Genomic DNA, 15,726 nt, shown 5'->3' on the forward strand with positions numbered 1-15,726 from the left:
TCAATTAAACCTATTCATCCAGAAGTCTTAAAATACATTGCAAAGGAAGATGCAACTTATACATTATGTAAGTCAGGCAGGTATCGGTATCTCTATTAAAAATTAAGGAAGCTGTGAGGAGATATCTTAAGAGACTTTCTCAAGGTCACACAGTCAGAAACAGCCTGCCAGTAGATTGTCTACCATGCCCAGAAAGACAGACAATACACAGACATACATACATATCCATACATCTATGTAAGTTTTCAAAAGATCTTACTTATGTATTTCTTTTAATTCCAGAACAATCCAATATTTACAGCCATAATGCTAAAGATAAATAATCAGTTTGCAGGCTGATGATTGAACTGGGTTTGAATGCTGAACTCATTAAGGACTTGGAAGAAGCACACAAACCACCCTACGTAGGTGGTCTGTCACTAAGATTTGTAGTCTGATGCATTTCATAGCATGATCCATAGGTATTGATGCTGATACAGGAAAAACATTTTGCCTCAAGCACCATCTCCCACACAGCTAAGTAATCAGAGATGATATCTTTAGCTTTCCATCATCTATTTCTGACATTCAACAGCTTTGGAGGAAGGTACTGTGAGAAGTTCATAAGTATTTTATTTGCCTTTTACAAACAACAAGGATAACTTCTTGAATAAAGGACATAGTGCAAGGTAATGTTAATTATTGATTAATATAAAAGCATATTTTTAAGACACAAGATATGATTGAGGTCATACATTACAATGATTAATGACTACTTTCCAGAAAGCATCCACTGTACTTGTAAATTATGTTCATCTAGGAATTAATTAATCTAAAAGCTTTACGAAAACATAAAGGACAATAATCAGGAAATTGGGTTAGCAGTTTGCTCTACTTTGTAAAAAGAAAATTTGTATAATTGATTAGTCTGAGAGCAATTACAGAGCTGGCAAAGCCTTCAAACAAGAACCAACTTAACAATGGCATATTTGTAATTGGTTTGTATTCATCTTTCCAGCACACTTATTGGCAAAATAACAACCAAAATTGCTGTTCCATTTTCTGGTATACAAAGGAAACAATACTATGCCTGCACAAAAATTTGTGCTCTGAACACAACCTACTATCAGTCCAGGCTGTCTGTGACTAACACTGAGATGACTTCAACCACATCAGTTAGACAGACTTGCATTCCATCTTGGTTTATAGGCAGTCCGAACAAGGCTTCAGACTATATTCTACAGCAAACTTTTTTTTTATGTTTCAGAAATCATCTGTCTTTTTCTTCTGTGATCTTCAGAGGTGTCATGCAGGGAATTTTGGTGGTGTTTTTTTTCCTCCAGAAGTTGCAGTGATGGCCAGATGTCAGACTGAATGCTTGTGGGGAGCAAGCCTGCTACATCATCTGCAATTGAATTTGCAGCAGTACTGCCTTTTACATGTGGGAGACTGGAAAGAAAATTTACTTGTAGTACTGCATAAAATACTTGGCGGGCCACATCTGGCCTGCAGCATCTCAGATGTGAATTTACCCAGCAATACAGGGTTTGGAGCAGCATGTGAGAAAGAACATTAGAGGGACTTTTGCCACTCTTAGCATCATCTCTGGCCATGGAAGTGTAATGTTCCCATTTCGTATAACTTGACCACAGCTGCATATCACCCTTTCTATCCTATTGAAGGGGAAAAATGAAGTTTTAACGTCCTAAACACTCTTGAAACAGCAGTGTCTTAACCACACAACAAATTCTATCTCGGTTATTAGCACCATCCAGCAACTAACCATACTCACTCCCCACACAACAGAATGTCTTCCATCCAGACTTTGTGACCTTGTTATCTCCGTCCCTCCATCTTACATAATCCCTTGCATTTTTTACACTAAATATGGAACACCATTTCCCTGACGTATGCATGAGTTTAGTATGCTGTAAATCACTAAAATGGAAAGCAAGCAAACATAAGCCATCCCCAGGTCTCTCTCTATCCTCATAATAGACAGCTGAATTTAGATCCAAGACAATGCTGTGGAAGCCAACATGATGCTCAACAGAATTTTCTTTTGCAACTTCAGCACAGAATTGTTTTCATACATTACTCTGGACTTAGGCAATTTATAATTGAGAGTGTTTGGTAACAGTGACTGCTGCTTAATAAGTGTTTATTTCACCTTTTTGTGTCATGGAAGGAGCTACAGATGATCAAAACCAGAGTAAGATTTTTGGATGAAGGTACAGTGAATAACTAAGAAAAGAAAATACTGTAATTCTAGATGTGTGTTGTTTACTTGAGGTGACTGGCTATGACAGAGCACCAACTATACTATAGCAGAAAATCCAGAATATCAAAAGTACCAAAGGCAGAGTTGTTCATATATAGTCTATGAAAACCAAGTCCTTTTGTATCAGCAAACTTCATAACTGAAAATGACAGAAGACTTTTACATAAAAGTGATGTGACCTCTGACCAGCAACATGAGAATATTACTATTTAAGAACTTGCTGAATCATGCAAGTTCAGAGTTAGCTCTAAACACATTCTTCAGTATCTTTTGGCTTTCAGTACATGCACATTTAACATTCTATATACAGTTTTTCCTCAATCAGGAGTTGGTATGATAGATCAATATTAAGCAGATGTAGGTGAAGAAAGGAAAAAAATTAATTTCTTTGGGGGGAACACTATGAGCAATTGGAGTAAAAGTGGAGTGTTCTCCCTCCAGACAAATGAAGAACCTACAGAAAATCAATGGTAAGATTTTTTTCAAATATAGAGAGAGCTGTAATGTAATATACCAGCACTAAAACACCTATGGACTTTTATCAACCCTAAGAATTGCAGGAGAAAAGCCATTAGCAGAAACCTTAATAGGCTATTGCATGTGTAGAGCACACCTTACCAGCATAAAGCAAATTCTTCAGAAGGAGGAGCTTTCAAAGGTAAAGCTGAAGTCTTTTACTACAATGTTTGGTTTTGTGTAGGTGCAGTAAGACATTATCCTAAATAAAGGCATTTAAAGATGGGGAAATACAAATTCATAATACTTCAACAATTCTTCTAGCTACTGCTTAACCAAATGTGGGATTGTAACTCTGCAGGCTCTGTAAACAAGGATCAGAATTTGACTTCAAATTTCCGAGATCATTTTTAGTAGATAACCAGTTTTAGTTAACATAGTGGTTGATCACTAGGGACAAACTTTCCTGCATACAAAAATAAACAGTAGGAAGATACTGACAGCATTAATTTAAAATATAACACATATGAACAGTTATATATATATACATACATATATCATATACAATACATACATATACACACAATATACAAACGTGTGTACATGCAAAACTTGTTTTGGAAGACTAGCTTCTCAGTTGCTTTTTATATAATTGGGTCTATTGATTTTACTATATTTAGTTCAACCGAAGTGATCATCTCTTATTAAAATTGAAGTGATACAGTAAATTTGAGTATTAGTCATTAGACAAAATTTAAAAGTCAAATCATTCTTAACAGTAGGGTGGCTAGAAGTCAGACAGTCTGAAAATACTGCAAGCCTCAGATAGGGAAAGTGTATCCTAAACTGGAAACTGCTATAAGGAATCAATTTGCTCATACAGACATGGTGACAATATGTTTGTTGTTTTTTTTAAAACAGTCTTAGCACAAAATATAACTTACTTGCAAACTTATAAACTGGCAGGGAGCATACTTTTACTCTGCAAACCAATAAATCATTCTTTTTTACCACTTGTTGTCCTGCACCAGGTTATTAACAGTACATATTATTTCCAAAGTCAAAATCCCACAAGTCAGAGGCAGGTTATGTCACTTTCCCTCTCCCTGTTTGCACAAATTGATGTATCATGCTACACTGTAGAATCCTTACAGGTCAGATCCAAAGTAAGTTTGGGGGGAAAAAAGTTTTATTCACTTCAAGAGGCTTTGGAACAGACTACAATTTTGATTAGCAATTGGAAATGCAAGTTTTAAGATGCACTTGATTTTTCTCTCAGCAGAACACTCACATGATTTTGGTCTGGTAAAACAGATTAAATAACCCATGAGAGTCACTGATAGACTACATCTGTAATTTTGTTGATATAATAGAAGATATTTTGAGTAGCATTACCATGCAACCAGGAGCTGGGAAATATGTGTATCAACACACATGCAAGTGTCCAGGGGCTGGGAGATATATACACTTACATGTATATTTACACACATATTGTGCATGAATATGAACATTGTATAATTTACTTCATTACATTTTTACATTTTTATTGTTGCATTTGCCCAGTTCAACATTGCTAATAATGAAATCATCCTGAAGGAGTTGGTCCTCATCTTGCCATAATTACCTTTCTTCTTTACCTCTGCGATAGAGTTCTGCTTTCCTTGATTTTACAATTACACATATCAGGGCAGTCTCCGATATGCTTACTTATTACTTCAAGAACATAGGCACATAAGCAAAGCCAAACCTTATCTTTGGCAAAAAAAAAATGCTGTCTAGAACCACTTTTATTAGTTGTTCGTGGCTTTCCCATTATCCAGAATAAAGTGTCCATAGGAGCATACATCTAATTTTTCCAAACCTTAAGGTTAACCAAACTGCCTGGGCTTTGGCCTAGCCATTACTGTTAAAACAGCATTGAGGTCACTCAAATTCAGACTAAATTTCACCCACCATACTTAGAAGTGCTGTATGACTCCAGCTGTAAGAAAAGATTACTTGTAAGTAACTTTGTAAGTCATATTCTATGCCCAGATGCACCTTGATACTGCCATTAATAACACAAGGTCAGAATACACCAGTGATGTCAACAGTTTCCCATTTGGGGGTTTGTTTTGGGGCATTTATTTCACCCAGTGACAAGAAATCAGGAAAGTGTTGCCTTAAGGACAACCTTAGGGATTCCAAACTTTTAAGGAGTCAATGTCAATTTTCCTCCAGCTTACTGTCCTACAGTTTGAGACCCATGTTTGTTTTTGCTTACCCTTTATCAGCTTCATAAATAAATCACTACAACATTCAAACTTTTCAACCTGATGGAGAATAGTTTCCTTATATTACCTTTCTCATACAGTATGTTACCAGATTCCAATTTACACTCTCCCATGATATTACAATTCCTCAGTCATTTACCTTAAAGTCTAATTCTTATTAATTACTTCCCTGTGTAGCTTCATGAGCACTTAAAAGCTAAAGTGACAGCTTTTCTAGATTATTTCCTACATCAATCAATTTCCTATCAAATAGTTTACTCAGAATGGTCTCCAGAAGCATTGGCTGTTGTTTCACATATGAAAAAAACCCCACATGAATAATAGAAAAAACATTCAGGATTTTTTAGAACAGTTTCCTCCATTGAAACTACAGTTAGCCTTTATTAGAGCTGGTGGAAAATGGAAAGATTTGGCATTCAGGAAAAATATCTTTTCTTCCTCCTTTTCAGTTTGCTAGGATACAGGAATTTAGCTCATAGGACTGATGTCACATGGTAAGGTGAATAAACAGATCTTGTTTAGTACCCACTACTACAGGTATAAATATATGATTTGTATTTAAAAATTCTCATTCCATGTGCTCATTCATTTTGCAAACAAATCATCAATGCTAAACAACAACAACAACAACAAAATAGTGCCTCTAAACCATACAGGCACTCCTAGAATTTTAACTTTTCCATGGCAGAGTCTTCCTAGGAAATATTTTCTGTACAAGGCAACCCTAATTTAAGAATTTAATTTTGTCAATCAACATTTTAAATTAACAGTGGGAAAGGTGGTTTGAGGAGAGGTAGTCTATCTGCCAAGAGAACTGGTGCTAGAATACCTGTGTAGCACCATATCTGAGTAAAGGGAAACAAACTATCAAAGAAACAGGCTGATATCTTGGAACAAAGTAAAAAAGGGGGAAAGGGAGGATTTATCTGTTATTTTACAAACAAATTACAGATGTTTTAACTCAACACATACAATTGCACTCAACATATTTATACTGAGTAACAGAAAGGAAGATATGGCAAAGCCTGAAAATCATAGAATCATAGAATCTTTAGGTTGGAAAAGACCTTAAGATCATCGAGTCCAACCATCAACCATGGCCACTAAACCATGTCCTGGAGTGCCTTGTCTACACACTTTTTGAATACCTCCAGGGATGGTGACTCAACCACTTCCCTGGGCAGCCTGTTCCAATGTCTGACAACCCTTTCAGTAAAGAAATTTTTCCTAATATCCAATCTAAACCTCCCCTGGTGCAACTTGAGGCCATTTCCTCTCGTCCTATCACCAGTCACTTAATAGAAGAGACCAGCACCCACCTCACTACAACCTCCTTCCAGGTAGTTGTAGAGAGCTATAAGGTCTCCCCTCAGCCTCCTCTTTTCTAGACTGAACAACCCCAGATCCCTCAGCCGCTCCTCATAAGACTTGTGCTCCAGGCCCCTCACCAACTTGGTTGCCCTTCTCTGGGCGCACTCCAGCACCTCAATGTCTTTCCTGTAGTGAGGGGCAAGATGCTGAATAATATTCTGGATGATTCATTCATTGACATCTCATTCATTGTCAATAATAAAAAATGAAATTCTGTAGCAGCACCAGCCTATAAAACTTTAAGTCCTCCACAATTCAATTCACTGGGGTTGAAGAGACACGCTGTGATTTGGCCAAGCTTTGATTATTATTGTTGTACCAATTCTGAACTGGTTTTCAGGATCCCCAAATTCAAGGAGAAACATTATGTAAGTTTACCCGTGAACTCGAAGCTATTTTTGCTTACAACTTCTGGCAATTCCAAGATCAGTTCTGCATCATGTACACTGCAACTCTTCCCACCTTGCTGTAGATCACTTGCTGAGAGTTTGTGGTAACATATACAGTATATACATTGGTTCTTTTATCATTAAAGTCTCTATAATTAAGTTATTAAGTCTTTTCAAAGGAAGATGAAGACACACTTGTTTTATACCTCATTTACTGTACTAGCAAATGTACCTAACATAATTACTACAATTTGTTCCATAATTTGTCAGGAATTTTTTTCTTTTTCTTTTTTAAAGAAAATCCATTTATTTGTTCATTTGAACTAGTACCTCTTTGGATGTATTTAGCAAATTGAATTTCAGAAGCTGAGAGAAACTCCTGGGGGGGGGGGGGGGGGGGAACCCACTCCTTGATTTGAGATCAGTTGTTATGTAATTCTAGGTAATTTTGAACAACACATTAAGATCAGAGATATGAAACAATTTTTTATATTAAACACACCAGATATCATAATATATACCTTTCATGCTCTATCTTATTTATGATCACTCTTTTGAAACACTCCATAAATATTAGAGCATGACTCTTCAGATATTCTCCAAGATAGATAGATATGGGTCCATTATTGTACAGATAAGAAAGTCGAGTTAGATGTGGTTTACAAACAAGACTTTCTCATCAGAAGTTCTGTGACAGAACATGAAGAACTTAAAACTACTGAACTATAGCTGCTTAGCTGTAAAAGTGTTCATCTGTCTGCTTTTGTTCTGAACAGTCATTCTAAATACTGCATTTGGCTATGCATTTTTGTATGCCAGAATCTACTGAACAAACTCTACCAGGTTTCCATAGATGAAGGAGATTGAGATGAAGCAACTTCTCACACACAATTTTGTCACTTTGATTACATTTACAGGCCCTTCAGTCACTCCAAAACGCCACCAGTCTTCTACTACAGCTTTCAAGCTGTGACAGTTTAGATAAGTGAAATGTTAAATAGCTCATTATAAGTCCACTTCTGCACCATAGACATTGATAGCAGCATTGCCATAGACTTCAATGGGAGCTGGATTACGGTTTGAAACACATCACGTATACATTCACCAGAAAAATTTAAAATTCAGAGACTTTCAGAACTTCAAATCAGTTTATACTGAACCAGCCTTACTATAAATCAGGAAAAGGTGGCAGGCCAGTTTTGTAGAATACTACAAAAAAACTATTGAAATGCAGCTTTTCTCGTTATGCCATTTTCATCCAAATCTCTTGTTACGACTTACGTGACAAGCAATCATCAGGGAGTGAAAAGCCATTTCCAACAAACATAACATAATAGAATAAAAAAAGCAGGGGACAAACAACTTTCAAAATTGTCTTCTGAGACAGGCAAAATATTTATCTGCTAGAAACTGATCCTACTACGAAGTAACAGCCCGAATGCACATAATTTAAGGTTCCAGCTTATAAGAAATCACACAGGCAAAGAGCTTTGGTAATTTAGTGTACAAGATAATAGTCCTGTGTAGCTGGAATAATGCATATTCCAAGTGGCTATGCATTTCATTCTCTCTTACATGAAACCAAAGAGGCAAAGCGTAACCAGCTTCCCAAATTCTGTATTTTACAGACTGTTACTGTTGTCCCAGCAACAAGAAACTGCTAATAAATCTCCCTGTGATAAAGAATTAAATACCAGTAACACTGAATATCTATAAAAATATTCAGAGATGAGACTACCTTCTATCTTAATTCACTGTCTGTGACAAATATATCAATCTACCCACTCAGCATGGTGTCTCTTCTGCAGGGAGGGAAAGTCCAAAGCTTTAGCAACCTTCCCACAAGTCTTGCTGACATCATTTTTGGGATTCATTACATTGAAAGCCCCTTTAAAATGGTAGGAATAAAATACCACACCAACGAAGTGGGAATATAGTTCCTTTCCGCAGCATTCCCATAGCAGCGTGGATGCAACACAACCCGGCAGATAATTCCTCAGTGACCCAGGTATAGAGGAAAGTTGGCTCTCTTCCTTGAAAATCCTGTCCTGAACAGAAAGGAGAAAGGTACTCAGGAAATTCCCTGCAGAGAATTACATGAGCAAGGCTTAGAGGTCTGACTTTTAACGCTTTTCCTAAAAATGCAGGAGTGAAGACATGGACATTATAAATGCATGCATTTTTTCCATACGGAGAGGTTTGTGTTTTAAACTTCTTCCCTCTGTTGCTACAGATCTCTTGTGTTGACAGAGGTGTCATGGTAGAAAAGGCTACCACTTTCTAGATGACTGTCTCTTACCCTTTATTACTGTAACTTAGTAAAATTTTGCACATGCTACAGGGTATTTGCAAGGTCAGGAATTAGTATTTTGGGACTACATATTTCTTCCTTTTTTGATTGTTCACTTTTTTGTATCCATCAAGTTTTATTCACTTTTCTAGGTAAGACATTCAGGAGGGTAGCTTTACTACATTCAGCAGACTATCTCCATTTAACACTCCCCTGGTGATAGCTAGAGCTGAGGTACCATATCATCTACAATTCTTTCTAGATGACAAAAAATGAGCTACCTCAAAATAACATGCAAAAAGTGCTGAAAATTGCAGCCACACCTTAACGTCAGTTTGAGAAACAGCACAATATTTTTAAGAAACTGCGTGTCAGCTGAGGTCTTAATGTCATCTTTTGCTCTACTTAGGAATATTCTCATTTAGAGCTCATTTGTTCAAACACACATAATGGAGGGTTCTTTCAGTGATACATGACAGTGATTAAATGGTCACATTAAACGTAGGTTTTCTTTTAAAAAGTACAGCCTTAATGAATTAAACGTCAGCTATTTCTTTACAATTATATTTTTGTAAGCCCCATATTAATAATGCAGCACTCCACTCACTGTACAGAGTAGATCTTATGTAGATCATATAAAATAGCATAGAAAACTCGTGTACATTGTTGGCATCAGCAGCCATTGAATCAGCATCAAGTCTTCATATGAGCCTCTGAATCTAACATTGCAGTTGTACAGGAACAGTACCAAAGGTCCCACAGATGTTTGCAAATTACATCCAGTATATCTTCTCAGATAGCACTGTACTTGCCCATGTCACCTTGATTAGCTAAAAGGAATTAAGGTTGAACAATCATGACTATAACTCCAGGCCTTTTCTTTGTATTTAAGTATTACATTACTATATAGTTCAATTTTTTTTGTACAACTGTGTTTTAGCCTAGCAAAGGAAGTAGACTAAAAAAAAAAAAAGCACATTGTGCACTTAAAATTCTGATCAGTAGCCTGCAAAATGTTTCATTTCTTGAATGAAATATGGCCAAGGAACTCAGATTAACAGTACCCACCCTGTGTCAAGCCTTTAAGACCATGGGTAGTCAAGGTTTGGTTCTTGGTTTCCAGCTACTGTTTCCATGCTGCTCATGACCTTGAGCTGTGGTGTTGATAAGAACCATTCTTATGGCATTCCAGATACCAGAGCAGAAGTAGATATTAATGTTTGGATGGACAAATTAATATTCAAAGATTATTCCAAAGACAATTTGATTTCTGGGAAACTGAAAAAATCAGGTATCTTCACAATAAAGTTGATCATAATTTAAATATAGCAGACCTCCACCAAACTGCTGTTTGGTTTCAAATTTCCATTTAATTATTCAGGGTATCATTTTATGTTAGGTTTGTTCATGAAAGCTTTGCATATAACAATATTTTCAGGGGTTAGAGCCTAGAGGTGGAAGGGAATTAAACCCACACTCACAGCTGTCTGCGCTTAGGGGAAACAGAAGGTTTTACTTTATACAAATTAGTATATTCTATTTTATACAAACATTTGGCCTCCAATATGTTCTCTTTTTCAGAATATTATTAAGCACACACAGCATTTCTTATCTGAGCTACTGTTCTCAGTGACAGAAAGGCTAATTTTTTCTCAGACCAAAAGCAACACTTATGGTTTCCAAACCAAAAATCACTATTTCCTCTCAGTCAAAATAGTCCTAGAATACCAAAGCAGGTGATATTTCTTCTAAATACTAATTCATATTATCTTCAGAATATATGACTTCATTTAGAGACAGTTCCTTAAAAAAATATTTTTTAAATCCGTGAGTAGGTGTGAAATTCTGACATTTGTTTTTCAGCTCTTGCCTCGTGGAGCTAAATGGAAAGTTTATGGGTCAAGCAGCATTTGATTGGACTAGTTGTGGTTATTCTAGGATGTCAGTGAATGAAACAGCAATAGTCAGGAATAGGAATTATACCTTTTCAATTTCAAATCTTGAAAGTGATGATTGAGCATTCTTTGGAATTAACTTTAAGAAAATAACTAAAATAGCCATCAAATGAAAACATACAGGAAAACTGACTGTAGGTATTCAATGGAAGATACCACCATCCTCAACACTAACCTAGCATCAGATATAATTTATCTTTCATTCACAGGTTTAAAATTGAAATCTAAACCCTCAAATGCAACATGTTCTAGTAGCAATATATAGTCATGCTTCACGTCCCTGTGACGTTTCAGAATGGCAGGGCATGGAAATGCTCAGACTTCGATGTAATCTGTTTTCACCACATAATGTTATCGCCCTCTGGTGACTAGCCAATATTTCAAGAGCATGGGGTTTCATGCTGCAATAAATCCAAGGGCCAAATCTAGACTATAAGTGGACAGCGGAAGTTGATGAGCTCAATCTGCAACAGATCTAGTGTCACTGCTTTTAAGTCATTCTGTAAAGATTGTGTGCTTACAACGCACAAAAGAAGAAAAAATACTTTAAAAAGTACAAACCCAATAGACAAGCCCTTTGTGCTAGTAAATGGGGGACTTGAAACAACTCTGGCCCCTCTACTTGCAGATACCCTCAAAAAAGAGCACGGGGCCAATCCTACTCTAAAACCACTCATGGGGGTTAACCCATATGCTAAATTCACTCTAGAATCTTATTAATATTGAAGTCATCATGCCTCTATTCCTTTACTTCTAGTCACACAGGTTAAGTAATGTAAAAAGTTAACTTGTAAGACACAGACTAAATCTGGGAATAACCCAATTTCCACAACAATATCTAAACTTTTAAAGGTGATACTGCAGGCAGCATAAGCCTCACTGTAGCTCTAAAATTCGGCCTCTTGTGTGAGCTTCAAAAAATGCAGCAGAATGTCCTCAGCTGATTTGAGGCAGAATAAGAAGTCCTGGGACAACCCATGGAATTGATGACTATGAATTTTACTCTCCCAAGACCGGTGATATTCCAAGGAGACAAAAAGATGCAACTGCAATTGTTTCCATTAGGTTTGTCAGAACAGATGTGCATTAACTCACACTTCTCCTTGTTACTGCAAACTGTGAAAGCAGGCTCTGTGAGCACCTGGGGGTTTTCATATCACTATCATTTTCCACAAGTGAACTTGGCTCTGTCCAGAAATGCCAACCTGCAGCACTGTGCCTCCTTGCATTCTTCTGCAGACTTCTTTTACGTCCTTTCACCCCACTGCTGGTTTTTCATTGCTGCTGCTTTTTCTCTGTCTTTATGTGAATGTGATCACTGCTACTTTGATGCTTAGGGTCTTGCATTAATCAGTGTAAAATATGAACACAATAAACAAAGAGATTCTAGAAAAACAAAACTGTTCCAGAAAAAGGCTCTATACCCCCGTTGCATACACAACAGCTCTTCTACCTGCCAAGAAGTTGGTTACTACATATGAGAAAGACCTTTAATTCCAGATACCTTCCATTATATCCTAACGCTACCATCCTACATATGTAAGGAACATATTCGTTACTTTTTACAGGGGGGGTAATGTGTCATTGCCAAATATGAAACAAAAGCCACTGTAAAGTTCAGAAAAAATAGGAAAAGCTTGTGAGAAATGAGATGTCATCACTTTCCATAGTTTACTCTCAACCCTGCTTAAGACAAGGAAACTGGCCTGGATTCCTTGAGAAATCTGGGAAAGAGAAGCTTTATGAAGTTCTTTCCATATCTGCCAACTTTTATATGAGCTTTTATATTAAGTGAGCTGGAATCACTTCCTTAAAACAACAATTTAACAGCTCAGACAAGAGCACTAGGAAAGCAAGGAGTGGAAGAAGTACAGCTTCAAAAGAAATAACATGACGTATGTACTTTTTTTCATTTATCCTGGAACTGTAAGGAAATGGCCAATGTTAGAGTCCCTCGTGAGACATGGTAGGTTTGCTGTTTAAATAAAACAGAAAATTACAGTTCTAATGTTTTCTGAAATATCTTCTATATATTCAAAGGCTTAATTTTATTTTACTTTTTTGTGACAGAAATATTCAGCGATAAGCCTCAGACATTATTTTTAAGGCCTGTCAAACAATTTGGTTGCTCTTGTAAAAGAAACATGCACTATTTCAGAGCCCAGAGTTTTACTGGCTATATCTCAGCTCCAGTGCTGGAGCACATACCCTGACCACAGCCCAGCTACATACCAGGATAAGAATGTGTACTTTAGTTTCCTACAGCAGAAAATCCAGACATGCGGAAAAGCAGTAAGTTTCTGTGCACCTCCCTGCAGTCTTCCTTTTCCAGGTTCGTCATGGAATGAGGACTGAGCATTACTATGCCGACTGTACCCATCCTTGCGTGTAGACACAGCCATTTTCTACATACTGCCTAAAGCAAAGTCAGAGAAACCAACAGTCTAGTACAAACTACATTTAGAACAATTCAAAACTGAATCAGCAATTGATGCAACATAAGTTGATTAATGACATGTATGTAGCAGAGATTTAAACTTCTGCCTCAATTATAGGCAAAAGTTCAAAAATCGGTTACATTAGAGAATGGACATTTTGAAATACTGCAGAAGACATCTGGCCTTGAAATGTTGACTATGTTTTGCTTATATAGCTTCTGGTTTAAAGTCTCATTTTGAAATTAGTTTAGTTCAACCAACACTTTTGGTAAAGCAACTTGACACAATATCTTTTTTCTTATAGATGCTCAGGCAGCATACTTCACTGGAAGGATGAAAGTATATTACTAAGTATTACACCTTCTAAAACAAATCCCTTTTAGGAAGTACTAATGCCATTTCATAACAACAGACAAAAATAAATGAATTTTAGGTTTATATTTTTGTGTGTGTGTGTGTGTGTGAATATGCATAGACAGACATAAAAAAACCCGAGTAAGTTAAAAGGCAAGTGTTAAGGCACTTTGTTACATTCAAATGTCAGTTTACCACTTTCAAGGTCAAAGATTTTTCATGTATCATTTTCAAATAATCTCTAAGGACTTGAGAATTTTGCACAGCCTTGGTTGTATTTGAAGTACTCTATGTATTAAAGCTGCAGTTAACTCTAAAGTGCGCCAATGCCAGCACAGAACATTCAGTTTAAGGTTCAATTTGGATGATTTTCAAATTTTCACAACAGCAAAATTCTGAAGCTGGTTAAGCTGTTACAGCCATTTTAAAAGGATGCACGTTCACTAATTTACTCTGATGTCGATGGAAGTTGATTCAGGCACCTTACGCTTGAAAAGATGAGGCACTCCAAATGTCCAGAATCATCCCATTACGACAAGCCCATGAAGTCAAAACAATTAATAAAATAGTTGTTTTGGGGTTTTTTTCCCCCTGCCAAATGTGAAGATTAGTCTTCTTTGACTATATCTAATAGAGCATATACCATTTGGCATATTGCTATAAATGGCAATGAGCCACGTCTCTAGAGATTCATTCTTTCCAAAGTCCCCAAAATATATTCAAAGCTTGACAGATAAGATGACTATGATAATAAACAATTTATCAAATTGAAATGCAGTCACCTCTGGGGTGAACTGCAATATTAGTATTTTCCTCCTGTGAATGCATCATTGTACTCCTTAGAGACTAGCATTATCTGATTGGAACTTGGCTATAAAATCGCTTCAAGATCCCTTTCAGCAGCTGGAAGAATTTCTCCTGATTTATCATGGCTAAAACCAAAGGTATAAACGTTGCTTTGAGTCTCAGTGTCTGCACTGGAGATAGTAGAGATATTCAGCATAGCATGATACAGCACTAAGAATGTAACTTGGTGTCTGGAAGACAAGGTCCTATCAGTCAATTACAGTGCTAACACCGAGAAAGCTGCTGACCAATGTCATTAGATCTCATGAAAGCTTTTTTTAACCTGGTTAGATGAACTTCTAAATTACATTGTCTCCTCTTCAAAATGAGATGATGATCTCTTGCTTTAAAGACTCCAGCCAGGTTTTCCTTTGCTGCCTTTTTTTTTTTTTAATAAAGTTATGCCCATTGCATGCAGTTTTTTTACCTTCTTATGAGGTTTAAAAGAAGTTCTGCAGGGAACTGGGAACAGAAGTTTCATTGATCAATTTCTTACTATTTAAAAAAATACAATATTCTATTTCTTCTAGGGGTATTTCACAGTATAAAGCATTACTTCAAGCATATTACTTTACAAAAAGAGATGTACCTCACCACATACAAGGCCTGATAGCCAAAGGGACTTTACATTACGGATAAAAAAGTAAAGTAAATCTTGACAATAAATTCTTTTCCTTCACAAAAAAAAAAAAATCTTAACTTTTTGAAGCACTATTATTAGAAGAGATATGTCACCCTCTGCTTATTTTAAGTACTCTATTTGCTAAGAAACTGGAATATTGATTACACCATGTTGTACTGTTAAAGAAATGTATGCAAGAGCAATAAATGGTTCATTAATTCCCAAAAACCCAAACTGACCATTCCCTCTTTAACCAAGGAAACTAATATGATAACAAGTCACTGTTTCTTCTAAAGAATATGTCAGCAGGAAGAAATGGTTTTAATTCTGTTTGCATTTCTTTTGTTTAGAAACAGAAATTGAAAATAATCCAATAATATTTAAGTCTAGATTATTCTCTAAGACCTAAATGCAGTAGAACGTCAAAGCCAGCAACATTTCGCTGAAACAATTGTGCACTTTGCTTATTGTA

The 15,726-nt window shown here is 36.4% G+C and overlaps 1 long non-coding RNA gene across 1 annotated transcript; it reads right to left on the minus strand.

Moving 5' to 3' along the window:
• Positions 1–337: 337 nt before the first annotated feature.
• LOC128137628 (uncharacterized) lies at positions 338–10,201 on the minus strand. The gene is made up of 3 exons (XR_008233774.1): positions 10,108–10,201; positions 8,668–8,797; positions 338–1,428 (listed from the first exon to the last, which is right to left on the minus strand). It is a non-coding gene; the product is annotated as an uncharacterized LOC128137628 (long non-coding RNA).
• Between the last annotated feature and the right edge of the window lie 5,525 nt (positions 10,202–15,726).

This window comes from Harpia harpyja, chromosome 2, assembly GCF_026419915.1.
Source record: "Harpia harpyja isolate bHarHar1 chromosome 2, bHarHar1 primary haplotype, whole genome shotgun sequence".
In the NCBI taxonomy this organism is placed as follows: Eukaryota; Metazoa; Chordata; class Aves; order Accipitriformes; family Accipitridae; genus Harpia; species Harpia harpyja.